This window comes from Suricata suricatta, chromosome 6 (genome assembly GCF_006229205.1).
Source record: "Suricata suricatta isolate VVHF042 chromosome 6, meerkat_22Aug2017_6uvM2_HiC, whole genome shotgun sequence".
Taxonomy (NCBI): Eukaryota; Metazoa; Chordata; class Mammalia; order Carnivora; family Herpestidae; genus Suricata; species Suricata suricatta.
The window spans coordinates 21,259,534-21,274,475 of record NC_043705.1 but is presented as its reverse complement, the minus strand read 5'-3'; positions in this window follow the sequence as shown (position 1 = coordinate 21,274,475).

The following is a 14,942-nucleotide window of genomic DNA, read 5'->3' as shown; positions in this document are numbered from 1 at the left end:
TATTCTTCAGAATTTGTTGAGGGCGCACCCCCCCCCATGAGCAGTCACGTGAAAGAAAATGAGCAAATAAAATATGTGCCTGAGCAATTGATTTTATTGACCTTTTATTTGCTCTATATTTAAGCTTCTAATTTTAGAACTCACCCAATTAAAAGTACTGATGCCTGGGTTAAATACTTTTTTTTTTTGGAACATGACACAAAAGTTAGGGAAGTAACTCCTCAGATGTAAAGTTTAAGTAAAAATGCTATTTAAAAAGCCTTTCAGTTTACATTTCTAAATGACTTCAGAATTTTAAAGACTGGTTAGATAAATTGCTTTTAAACTATAAAGCTTTGCAGTCCAGACCAGAAACCATTGTTGTAGATCTGCTTTATGAGAAAAGGATGGAGTTATATCAAGATCAAATAGCGTTACTCTTTTCAAAACTGCTAACAAGAAGGTAATCACTATGTTTCTGACATTTTCGTCCTCTCTCATGCCTCTTTGTTTCTTATTTTCTTCCTCTCTGTCTCCCAGGTCAGCAAATGAAATAAACATAATTTTGTGACTGCTTTCCTGATCAGTTTAAACCTATCCTGGGAAACAAAAGCATAAAACAAAAAGCCTTGCAGAAACTATTTCACTTAACTACTGAACTATTTTACATTTATGTGTGTTATATTTCTAAATTATATTAGAAAAATCTAACAGTTCGGCTATATGTTACAATTATTTAGTATCATTCTCATGAGCGATTACTTCTTAAAAATGAAGGTGACCTGTCTTCAAAGCTCATAAACATTTCTTTCAGGGTAATCTGTACAGTGTAAACTGAATTAAATACAGAATTTATCTTTAGTTTACATCATTCAAATAGTTGTTATATGAAAACAACGTGGACTCTTTACCCATTATCCAACTGCTCCTTTCACGAGAAAAACTTAAACCTATAGAGACTGACTTGAGTGCATTATTTCAAAATGAGGAACATGTTAGTCCAACAACAAAACAAAGTAGCTCTTTAGGGGTAAAAATTGAAATCTAAACTTTTTTTCTTTAAAACAAAAAAAGACATGTGATATTTTATAGCTAAGAAGACTAAGCTATGAAATAGCACATTTTATTTTACTATGTGATTTTGTGCAACTTTATAGACTTCTCTAAAGCATAATGCCAATAGTACAATGTTTGAAAAAATGAGGGTTTTCAACTGTATCATATGACAATCAATTATTCAACTATTGGAACGATATTATGTTAGCTAGAGCTACACAAAATAGCAATGAATTTACCTACGAATAAGGTACTATTATTATCCTTGTTTATAAATTAGGAACCTAAAGATCAAGGAAAATAAATAATTCCCAAGATCACATCCCAAGATCACACATCTTGTAATGAAGAGAGCCAGGAGTTAAACCTAAGCAATTTGGCCCCGGAGCATAACATAACATTTTAACTTGTATACTCTCAATTCAAATATTTCTTCAAGTTCTAGGAAACTTTAAGTCACTATGAAAGTGCTTTTCAAAAGATTAACCTGGAAAGCCCAAGTTATTGGTAGTAGAGAGATGCCTATGTAGACAGATGATTTTTAAAAAAATTTTAATGAGATATAATCCATATATTATAAAATTCACTCATCTAAGGCATAAGATTTAGTGTTTACAGTATATCTACAGAAATATACAAATATCACCACAATCTGATGTAAGAACATTTTCATCATCCCTAAAAGCAACCCTGTACTGAAATAGCTGTCATTTCTATTCTTCCTTCCATCCCCTGCTAACCAAGGGCTTATCTCTTGTCTCTACAAATTTCCATGTTTCGGATTTTTCATATATGATCTCACATATGATCATACAGTATTTGGGGTCTTATGAGCGCTTTTTTACTTCCCATAATGTTGTCAAGATTCATCCATATTGTAGCATACATCAGTACTTCACTTCTTTTTATTGCCGAATAACATTTATTGTCTGGATCTACCACACTTGTTTATCCAGCCATCCTTTGAAATGAGTTGTGCCCATCTTTTGATGATTGTGAATAATCATTAGTGTATGAGTTTCTGTTTGGACGTATGTTCTATTTCCTTGGGATAGCCAGATTATTCCGAGAATGTTACAAGAGAGTTCAGGATTCTAACTCTACTTTGTTGGGAATGGTATAAAGAACATGTTCACCAAGAAGCCTGGTGAAACTTGACCCCTTTTTTGTACACAGCTGGGTTTGGATGTCATATACAAAATTTGAAATTCTCTGTAGACAGAATTGTCAGTGTTGCAGTGATGGCGCCATGATTGGTTTTATCATTAACAAAAGAGGAGAGTTCGAAAGGAATGAGAAAGAACAAAGCAGGCAAAATACAGCCTATTCCCCTAGACATTTTTAAAAATGTTTATTTATTTATTTTTAAATAGTTTATTGTCAAATTGGTTTCCATATAACACCCAGTGCTCTTTCCCCTAGCCTTGTGTCATAGGCACTGGCTTGGAGATGTGGTCTGATGGCCTGGAATAACAAGAGTTGTCACATTGATTGAAACTGTATCTCCAAAATATCAATGTTATAAATTATTTATAATGAACAATAAAGAAAAAAGAGAAATGAAGTAAAAAACAGAACATGGCTGATTCCGATTTAAAAATTAATATGTGAAGGGACAGGATCCAGAATTAACCTCAGACATTACTGTGGGGGCCCCTCAAGGACTCAGTTACAACTGGAGCCCTGGTTTCAGTTCAGTCATGACCTCTGGGACAATGGCAGAGCCCTTCATGTCTGTGAGCTGCAATTTCCTTTCAAAATAAAGACACTGCACTGGCAAATTATGATTTAGTCAGGTGATATCTATATCCAGTAACTTAAAATTATTTTTTAATGTTTATTTATTTTTGAGAGAGAGAGATAGAGCATGAGCAGAGGAGGGTCAGAGAGAAAGGGAGACACAGAATCTGAAACAGGTTCCAGGCTCTGAGCTGTCAGCACAAAGCCCAACGCAGGGCTCAAACTCATGAACCGTGAGATCATGATCAGAGCCGAAGTCGGACACTTAAGCAACTGAGCCAGCCAGGTGCCCCAATATCCAAAGACTTTACAGCAAGGTGCTTAACAATTCTCAACCAATATCTAAAATATTAAGAGTCCAAGCAGACAGAACTTTCACAAATTCTCATCCTGTCTCAAAAGCTAGATCATTTATATATTTCTGTGGTTACTTTATTTGAATCTGAACATGGATTCAAGAGACTGTTACTACTGGAATCTCAGCAATCACTGGGTGAGTGATGCAACAGTCTCATTTTACAGTTTGTAAAAAAAAAAAAAAAAAAAAAAAAAGGACCTGTGCCAGGACACGTACATGTGACTGGGGACCCAAGCCTGGCCAGGGCATGTGACACTTCCAATCTCTATCATATAGATAAATAGACGTAGATAGATAGCCGCTTTTCCTAATGATTCCTGGGAGTCCATTGATCCAAACATCTGCAGCTGTAATTCTATCTCTACCACAGAAAGAGGACATTAGCTTTTCCTTTAAATAGAAACAAAATATCATTTACTAACTACCTATTAAGAACAGTAAGTTGGAGCACCTGAGTGGCTGGCTCAGTCAGTTGAGTGGTTGAGAGTCTGACTTGATTTCAGCTCAGGTCATGATCTCACAGTTCAGGAGTTCAAGCCCTGTGCTGGGCTCTGTGCTGGGCTCTGTGGAGCCCATTTGGGATTCTCTCTCCCCCTCTCTCTGCCCCACCCCTACCTCTTTCTCTCAAAATAAATAAATAAACTTAAAAAAAAAAAGAACAGTAAGTTGCTGATAGACATTTAAGTTTTAAGTAAAGGTTATCGCTTGCTAAATTCTTCTTTGCAAAGCACCTGGAACATCAGTCAGTCTAACTAAAAGAAGTGATGCTTTTTTACATTGTTTATATTGTGCAGTGAGGTTGATGTAAGTATCTACCAATTTTTTTTTTTCCTTCCTAGGAACCCACAGATAATGTGCTCTATCAGTGCTACTGCTACTGAAGAAAAGAGCAGTTACTCAATTACTTGGCTTTTAGTGGTCACCGTCTGTTCATTCTCTGCAAGGTCACACTGTTTTTCCTTTGTAACAACTTCCACGGTCAGTAATGATCACAGCTACTTACGTGTTTGCTTTTTACTTGCATGTTCTTTTAATGTTTCTTTACTTTGAGAGGGAGACCATGAAGCACAAATCAGAAAGCAGCAGAGAGAGAGGGAGAGAGAATCCCAAGTAGGCTCTGTGCTGTCACTTCAGAGGCAGACATGGGGCTCAGTCTCACAGACCGTGAGATCATGACCTGAGCCAAAATCAAGAGTCAGATTTTTAACCAGTGGAGCCACCCAGGTGTGCTGACTTGTATGTTTAGGATCTGCCTTCTTAAGCTAAAGTGTTCATCCTTGGGGTGACAGGAATTGTGCTTGTCTGGTTGAGCAGTGCGTAGCACATTACCTGGTCCTCTGTTAATACTGTTTGCTGAAGGAAAGATATAAATACTTACACCAGGGAGGAGAAGAAGTGAGGAGCTCCGTAATTTGCTCTATCGCTATGACTGTCTGAGTATGTGTGAACATGAGGATTGACATCTAGATATTTCAGGTGTTTCTCAGGCTGGAGGGAAATGAGTTACATTCTTCTTACTAATGTCTATACTTAAAGATAATGTTGTAGACTTACGACTAATATTAGGAGTGCGGACTCGTGCAACTTTAATGTCTAAGGAATGAAGCATATCTTTATTGAATGGTATAGGTCAAATAATAAAACTTTACAGTTAGGCCTGCATTCATGTTGGGGCCTGCCAATTCTAGCCTGCATCATCTTGGGTGAGTTAATTCATCTGAATCTCTGGACTTTATAAATATAGCTATTAGATATAAACTTTTCTACAAGTTCCTGATACAGTATGAAAATATTAAAGTTGTCACAAGTGTCTTCATTTATTGCAAGAATTAAGCTTTAATAATGTTACAAAATTAGCGATAATCAGCATTGAAGATGGTAGATGTCTGACAAACGTATTTATTTTTATCATCATCGATCCACGGAAACCTCAAAGATATAAACAAAATGTGATCATGCCAACCTGGTCATGCTGTGATTATATGGCTTCAGTGTGAGCAGCACTGAGATTTTTAAATTAGTCTTTATCTACCCATTGGGCAAGGATCCCTGTGGACAGATAGGACCTTGGTAGTGTTATTATCTTTTGCCAACCTTTGTGCAGGCCAGCCCAGTGGATTTCAAAGTAACGCCACCATGATAAACGACTGGGCTTAGTTACAGAATTCTATTATCAGCTTTCCTGGTTTATATTTTGCCAAATACATCATAAAAAGTGAGAGAGGTAGTGAGTTCCCCCTCAGAGAACATTTTCCAACAGACGCTACATTATACACTGGAAGAGGACAAGGTAGACAAGATCCAGCCTTTACTGTTCTGCTTTTTAAACTCCAAGCACATTAGGAGTGGTGTTTGGAGAGTCACATGTGCTCTGGCATTGTTTCTGATCGGCGTTTTACTGTCTTTGTTGGAAGCGGCAATAATACTGCTATTGGATCCCTAGGTGCCACTTGTGTTATGGAAATCCTAATCAGAAGCAAAGAAAGCTCTCCTTAGGGCTAAGGATTCTGTTATCTCTGACCACTCTTGTTACTTTGAAATTTCCAGTGAAGTTTATCAGGCAGTACCTCACCAGATTCTCTGAAGGAGAATCTTTTGAAGTACCTTTGATCTTCGAAGGACTTGCTGATCCTTTCCTAAGGCACGCGCTGACAGACTGCCCTGTTACTCTTAAGGGCTCCCTCACGAACCCCATAGTGAGGTGCTTTGATTTTCTCCTGCTAGATAATGTGAAGAGTCAGTTTTTCCAGGCTGCTAGGGGACCCTACATTCTGGTGATAACTTTCGATTTCCTGTCTTCGGTCAGCCTGACCATCCCAGTGACTTCTTACACATGTATTCCTAGACAACAAAATGAACATCTATTATGGGTCACAGTTCTTCACTCCAGACTCTTGAGACTGTGAGGGTAGTAGGGAAATGATAAATAGTCACAGTGCATGTGAGAGATGGTGCAGGAGGTGGAGAACCATGAGCAGTAAGAGTGAGGTAGAAAGGAAGTCATCTCTCTTTGCAGGATCAAGGGATAGTTTCGCCAAAGTTTCATCCAGGAAGTAAAACCTAGCGGGAATTCTTCATCCATGGGTGAAAGCCAAGAGCTCAGCCACCACTGAGGCCCAAGCCCCGCAAGCTTCCTGCAGAGCCAACAGATCAAGAACTTGGGCACAGCAAGCTGAGTGCTACAATTGGCCAATAAAACTGGTTGGAGAACGTTAATTGTTCACATTTGGGGAATTTTGCAAGCTAGTTGATAAACACAGCCATTGTTGAATATCACATAGTACAAACTTACTATCAATTACAATTATGTTAAAAACAAGGTAATAAACATTCAGACCCTCTAACTTCCCCATTATTTTAATGTATCTCTTACGTACGCTTGTGAGACTGTTGACATGTATTGCATCTCAAGGGTAGGAATACCCAGTTAGCATGTGCTACCGTGCATCTCTGACTCCTTGTACAGTGACATCATCTTAGTAGCTTCAACTTGGCCGTGGTGGGAGCATTTACAGCAGGAAAAAATCAGCAGACATTACATATCAAGGTCTTATTTATTATTTTGCTGGTCGCCTGGGCTGAAGAAAGTGATGGGGAATGTGTGCATGCCGAACGCACTTACAAAACGTTGTAGTTATAGCTGTTTCATCGCAACCCGAACCAAAAAACTGAGGAAGTGTATTTCCAGCGTTACAAAACTGTTGGCTGATGAAGCAACGTTGCATGTCATAGAAGTGAGTGGAGTTCCAACATATGTCATCACTCTTGATGTTCATCTTCATCACTGATGTAAATAAAAATATCTTTAACATTCATGCCACAACTATAGCTGTTTATCAACTGCAATCATAGTTTGGCTGCAGATCTAAGAGATCAGCAAAAATCAACAAAAGCCATCTATTAGAATAAATAGCTATCTTGAGTTTATAAGAGTATCATATTTTTTTAATGTGAAAACTGTATGCTGTGCATGTGTAGGATGTATTCTTTACCTCCCTCAAGTAGACTGGACTTAGGTTTCTATGTATATCTGCACACACAGTTAGATGTACTTTTACATGTGTGAATATCACACACACACACTTTTCTTTCTTCACAGAGAGCAGGTTGTTAAACACTTACAGATGCACTACTGTGCACATGTATCCTTTTTTTTATTATTTATTTTTGAAATAGAGACAGCGAGACAGAAAGCAAGTGGAGGAGGAACAGAGAGAGACGGAGACATAGAATCTGAAGCAAGATCCAGGCTCTGAGGCTTCAGGGCAGAGCCCAACACAGGGCTTGAACTCCTGAACTGCAAGATCATGACTTAAGCTGAAGTCCGACACTTCACCTGAGCCATCCAGGCGCCCCTGTGTACACGCGTCCTTATGCTCAGTATACCAGGTAAAAAGCTCTGCAAAAGTGAAGGGAGCCATTTAATAATTTAAGGCAGGAGGTTACATGACTTTATATCTTACAAAAATTAATTTACCTGAAGTAAGCAATAAAGACAAGAAAAAAAATTAGGAGACCACTCATTTCTTCAGGTAAATAAAAATTGAGGGCTTTAGGTTAAATTAGAACAAAGGAAGAGACAGATGTGAGAGACACCTACCAGTTCGAATTGTAAGAATTCGGTGCTGATTAGCGGTGAAAGAGGGGAAAAAAGGAAGACTACCTCAGATGGACAGCTCAGAAGAAGAGCCAGAAAGCAAAATTAGTAAGTAGATTAAATGATTATTTAAAGGCCACACACACACACACGCACACAATTTTTGAGAAACAATTTAAGTGCTTAGTGTAGGACCAAGTTTGAAATACTTTAGGTATTTAAGCCAAGTTACCTGGGTCACAGTTAAGTTGGGAGTCTAAATGACAAAAAAAGGGATATAGTTTGGGCTAAAATTTTGGAAACTTAGAAAACAGATAGTGGAAGAAGACATGAGTTATGGAGGGAAGCATGAAAGAGAATATGAGAATATATACCAGGTTCCTGGCTGACTGAGTCAGTAGAGCATGCAACTCTTGATCTGAGGGTCATGAGTTCAAGCCAGACCTTGGCTGTAGAGCTTACTTTTAAAAAAGGTTGGATGGAAAGAAGGAAGGAAGGAAGGAAGGAAGGAAGGAAGGAAGGAAGGAAGGAAAGGATAAAGGGAAGGAAGGAAGAAAGGAAAGAAAAGAAGGGAGGTAGGAAGAAAGAAAGAAAGGAAGAAAGAGAGAGAGAATATATACTACAAAAAGTGAAGGAGAGAAGATTCAAACTTTGGGACCATCCATAATTAAGGGTGAGATAAAAAGGGACTTAGTAATAGAGATGAAGAAGAAAGAAGATGAGAAGAGAATCAAGAGAGAGTGGTGCCTCAGAAATGAAAGTTTGAAAAAAGTGTAACCATAAGTATAAATGCAGTGGAGAGTCCAAAAAAAATAAATAAATAAAAAACCAGTTCCAGGAGCACAGTGGGCTGAAGTTGGATTACCTGTGGTGCCAACTCTAGTAGAATCCTGTTTTGGTTAGCCATTGCTGCATAGCAAACTAGCTCCAAAATGAGCAGCTCCCAACAACCACAGAGCACTATTTCTCATGGCGGTGAGAGTTGGCTGTGTTCAACCGGACGGTTCTGCTCTTCACAGAGTCTTCTGGGCAAGTCCAGGATGACAAGCTGAAAGAGCTGGAAGCCAGCTGGGCTTCCTTTTCACTCTCTGGAGGCTCTCATCCTTCAGGGACAGCTGGACCTCTTTAAATGGCAACCAGTTTCCCAGGCAGCGGAATGGGAACCTACAGGGTTTCTTCGGGTCAATCTCAGGTGTCCCAGAACATCGCTTCTGCCACATTCTGTTGCTCCAACAAAATGCTAAGGGTGGCCTGGGTTCACCGTGTGAGACCACACCCCTCAGCACCTCCGGAAGGAGTGCCAGAAACAGGGGCGGGACAGTTGTTGGTGACCGTCTTTGTAGATACTCCAAGGGTTGTCATTCGTGCCAAGTGACTGTTTTTAAGTCTTGGCCCCTTTTCTTATGTTAGTCCACGCAGCTCCAGGATTAACAGGATGCTTCACTTACATACAACAGAAGCAAAATGTATCTAAGATCCACAAATGGCCTCCTGCCTAAGCGCATGGAACTGAATACCTAAACCAAATGGTGAGATCTGCATCAGGCTGTAGGAAAGGGGCCAAGGAAGAATGAACACACCAGAGATCCTCATCTATATGAAGCTGCAGGAAAAGAAACAGAGTGAACTTTCCCACCCAAGATTCTGAGTACAAATGTCCTATGAGCCTCATTCCATTTCTTTGCTTCAGGACCCAGACATCTTTTGATCTCTTGTGGCCATGAGGCATCAAATAACATGAAAAGGGGAGGGGGGACTTTTTGTATTAACAACAGGCTCTTTGTCCACATTGAATGTGCCACAGCCATACCTCAGTATCCAGAGAAATACTGTAAACAGGACCTTTTGCAAGACAAGTTTTCAGGACATGTGTTGGCCTCGTTATAGATCTCTAAGCCATATCGCAAAGCCTGCTGGATGAATCTTCTTGCTAACCATGCATATACAGATGACCAAACTTTTGTGTTTCTTTCATGCATTTCTAAAGTAAACTCTGAATTTCTGGAGAGATAACTTGAATCACTGTTTTATTTTCCACTTTTGGCTTTCAAACATAACACAGAGGCTGATTTTGTTACTTAGAATCATTTCTTCATATACATATATATATATAATGTTTTTATTTATATTTGAGATAGAGAGAGATAGAGAGTGAGAGAGAGCAAGTGGGGGAGGGGCAGAGAGAGAGGAAGACAGAATCTGAAGGAGGCTCTAAGCTTCAAGCAGTCAACACAGAGCCCGACACAGGGCTTGAACCCATGAGCCATGAGATCATGGGCTGCACGCTTAACTGACTGAGCCTCCCAGGCACCCCTACTTGGTATCATTTCTTAGGACTAATTTCCCCTAATAATAAAGCAAGTTCATAATACAAATGATTTGAACGTGTAAGTACTGCATGATGTACGAATGTAAACAAAATGAAAGTCATGATAAAATTTCTGACTAATAATTATAGTGGTTTAATTGTAGAGTCCCTAAATATCATGGCTGGATATAGTCTAGCTGGCTGTGAAACCTTGAGCTACTCATTTTAGGATTATTTTAGGACTAACAAATTTTTATACCAAAAAAAAATCATTTTATATATTATTCAAACAAGTCAATATTTATGTGTAATTTCATAACCCTGAATTTTAGTGAAAAGAGAACTTCACTGACTTTGGTCTAATCCAGCCTGGATGTGAAACTTTGAGCTAGTCATTTAACTGCTTTGCAACGCATTTTTACAATTTTCCATTGTTAAAAAGAAAAGGGAATAGAACTAGATGATTCCAATAGTCCATATCCCACTCTAAAATTATGTCATTCCTTGGTTCTGAAAATGAATTAGAAGTAACCAAACAAAAAAACGATATAATTTCTAAGAGCAACTTAATCTTCCTACAGAACATGCAGTTAATTCATTTTATAGCCCCAGAGGATCAAAAATGGTATCATTACAAGATTAGAATCTCATGTCCAACTAAGTCACAATGAATCTTCCCTCATTGCTCTAACACATCTCACTTAAAAAAAATTTTTTTAATGTTTATGTATATTTGAGAGAGATACCCAGTGTGAATTGGGACGGGACAAATAGAGGGGGAGACACAGAATGCCAGCTGTCAGCACAGAGCTCAACATGGGGCTTGAACCCATGGACTTTGAGATCATGACCCAAGCCAAAGTCAGATGCTTAACCGACTAAGCCACCCAGGCACCCCAAGATATGTCGCATTTTGACGTAGTAATATTCAAAGGCAAAAATCACTATCCAGCCTTTGACATGAAGAAGATGAAAGGTCCTGGCTTCAGAGGAATTATTTCCACTGCAGTCACACTTTACCTGCTTGTAAAGACAAAATGTTCTAGATTTAAAAGTGCAAATGTACTCACTACATTTAGCTTGGTTTTCACTTGTTACAAAGACTTTAATTCTACTCTCATTGATGCTGATGGCTTTTGCCATTTTTTGACTATGACCAATATAATTTTTTTAATGAAGTTGTGTGGAACAAAAAGTGAGTTTGGATGCTGACAAAAGAAAGCAAGGAACTGACCATGGAAAGGAGGCCTTCTGTTGGAGAGCCTCCAAACATGAACCAATCTGTTAAGGGTGGAATGGAGATGAATGGCATCAATAGACTTTGGAGCCACACAGAACTGAGTGTGAATCCTAGCTATACTACTTATTAACTCCCACGTTCCTGGGAGAATTACTTCCTAACTCTGAACCTGTTTCTTCTTGGAATAACACTAGCAGCAGTATCATAGGCTGTTATTGGTGGGAAAATACATCAAAGGAGCCTAGCTGTGAACTTGACATATTGCTTATGTTCAAATATTTGGTGTTGCTTTTATTCTTATTCTAACTTCTGCTACTACTACTACTACTACTACTTCTGTCATAATCATCATCAAGGCTAGGATTCAACCAATTTTTCATTAAAAAGTGAAGTGCAAATGAAATACCATGAATGCTAATAATGTGACATTTATATACATATAATCATTATAAAAATCATGACTTGTATTTTTTATTATTTATTTTCATGTGATACAAACACTAACATGAGGTCTACTCTTATAACAAATCTGACTACTTTACATATATCAGGTAAGTGGAATTAGGCAGGACTTGTCTTACTGGGACTGGCTTATCTCAGCATAAACTCTTCACATTTCTTCCCTGTTGTTGCATATTGCAGAATTTCCTTCTCTTTAAGGTGGCATAGAATTCCATCGTGTGTATATCCCACATTTTTTTATCCCTGTCAGTGGGCACTGAGGTTGGTTCCACATCTTGGCTACTGTGAATAGTGCTGCAGTGAACCTAAGAGTCCTGATAACCCTCTGAGATGCTGACTTCAGTTCTTTTGGATCAACAGCCGAAAGTGGGTTTGCTAGATCATGAAGTAAAAACATACCACGCACTGCCAAAATAATGCCTATAACTAACCCAGGATTTTTACTCGGAGCATATAAACAACATCTATGGATCAATACAAACAATTACTAAATAGAAAAGTGATGGAAAAGCATCTACTCGTATTGCACTTAGGAATAAATGCAAATGGATCCTAAGCCTATGAAAAGAAGCTCAGCTCTATGACTATTAGAGAAAGGAACTTAAATCTACAGTAAATGTTAATTTTATATTCAGCAATTTAATAGTAATTAAAGTTAAATTAATAGGTTTAAACAGGTTAAATTTAAATAAATAGGTTTAAAGTTAAATTGACAGCTTTCTCTCAATACTAAGTGTGTCGGACCATGAATGGGAATGTGACCGACATACTTAAGTTTGTTTAGGCAATTGCAATTAAGATAAACATGCACACTGACACGTATTCCTGGAGGCTGTCGGGAAAGCTACCCTTTGGTCAAAGGAAATATTTCTTCTTCTTTGAATGTTTATTTATTTATTTGGGGAGGGGGCAGAAGGGACAGAGAGAGAATCTCATGCAGGCTCCATACTGTCAGCACAGAGCCTGACACTGGGCTCAATCCCATGAACCATGAGATCATGAGCTGAGCTGAAATCAAGAGTCAGACTCAACACACTGAGCCATCCAGGCACCCCTCAAAAAGAATATTTCTTGATGTGAGCAATGAAAATATACATTTTAATTTTATTATCCATTAAACTGAAGTGACTTATTTTAGTCAATTTTATCTCTACCATATCTCACAATGAAATTTTCAAAAAGGAAACAAAACAAATAATAAAATTACAAACAAAAATCATTACTATTTACATGTTTGCCCTTTGGTTGTGAAATAGAGCAAAGATATCAGGGTTAACTTCTATCTTCTTGGAATTAATAAGATAACTAATTACAAATATTTGGGACATATGCTACCCCAGTAAGTCAAGGTTTTAATTTTACATGCAATCAAAAAGGATTAGTGGATGAAATGTCTGTTAACAGCAGAGGATGGGAGGAATCATTAGTGATATTTTCTTTAGTAAAGGAAATCCTCTTGGATGGAAAGATTAGACAAGTACTCATTATGTACTTAAATTTTCTGGTCACTAATGCAATATATGGTTCTCATAAAAATTTTAAGATAGAGAAGCACACAAATACTATCAAAAAATCAACTATCCAGACATTATTGCTCCGGTCACGATCTCATGGTTCGTGAGTTCGAGCCCCATGTCGGGCTCTGTGCTGACATCTTGGACCCTGGAGCCTGCTTCGTATTCTGTGTCTCCCTCTGTCTCTACCCCTTCCCTACTCACACACTGTTTCTCTCTCAAAAAATAAATATCAGACACTCAATCGACTAAGCTACCCAGGTACCCTTGTAGTTCTAGCTTTCTACTAATCAAGAAATAATATGACTTTTTTGGATAAGAGAGTGCACTTAACTGTACTGATGATATTTAATGCCACAAGACTGGATAAAATAACCAAAGGAAGAAAGTAGAGAGTTAAGAAAAATTCTAGGATCTGGTCCTTGAAACGTTTATATTTTACAGTACAGATAAATAAGGAGAAGGAAGAAATGCATAGAAGGAACGCCAAGGTAGAAAGCTCATAAAACCTAGTCAAAGAGATTTTTTTGAGAAAAACTAATCATGCAACTCTGTCAAATGCTGCTGAGAATCTGAATGAGCTCCGTCCACGTCAAATGGGATTTGGAAAAGTAGTAAGCACTGATGAGAACAGCGTTGTTGTGCTGGTAGGGGGCGGAGGGACCAAATTGCAATGCACTAAAGCTTGGACGGGTAGCGAGGAAACAGAGGCAGGACGTGTTAATTCATTTTCCAGAAAGTATGGTTACAAACAGGAAGAGGACAAAATGGAACTAATCAAAGGGAAAGTGGATCAAGGGGACTTTTGTTTTTTCTAAGACGTGCATTGTTAATTTTCCTACAAGGACGATGTGCCGAGAAGAGAGAGCAGTGAATCAGAAAGGTTACATGATACCAATACGCAGTCCTAGAGACACTGAGGAGGAGGGTCCAGTAGTTAACACTGTGTTAGGACATGCTGCAACAGCACTCTTGCAGAAACAGGAGGATGACAGGTTTTTCAAGTGCAGAAATGTACCAACAACCCTGGAGTGAGAGAGAAGCTTCCCGAGTGCCCACAGTCAAGGCAAGCTCTACAAATTCCGTTTGTGAGACTGCGATAGTGAAAGGCTCAGCAGAAGTGCAGTGATAAGGATCAGAGTAGAAACAGCACTGTTAATAACGCACATACCTTTTTTTTTAACCATTCCTGGGAAATCACAGAGGCATCTAGGATAAATGTGAAGCAATGCTAAGCAGACTCTAGGGCTACAGCCAGAGAGTAACCAAAACAAATGTCCATTCTATCAAGATAATGTAAAGTACAGTGGACACAGAACAGATGTGAAACAAATTCACTTTGTGGAAGGGAGCATGGCAACTATACCCATTCAAATAATCAGGCCAAAATCTTTCTGGGAACACAATCCATGAAAATATATTTACTCACATTTCGTATAACCTAAGCCAGGGCTTTGGCGGTGTCCAAACTCCTAACAAGTTCCCCTGTTATTAATGCCACTGAGAGGGTTTTGTGCTGTTTGAAAATGAAGCAAGATGTCACGTGTGAGGGTATGTGAACCAATGCCTGGTCTATGGCAGGCATTTAATAATATGCTGATTAAACCCAAACCTTTACTCCAAGGGAAGTAAGACAAGAAAATAAGGGACTATGGCATTTGAGTCTTTATGAGGACTTCTGTGGTTAG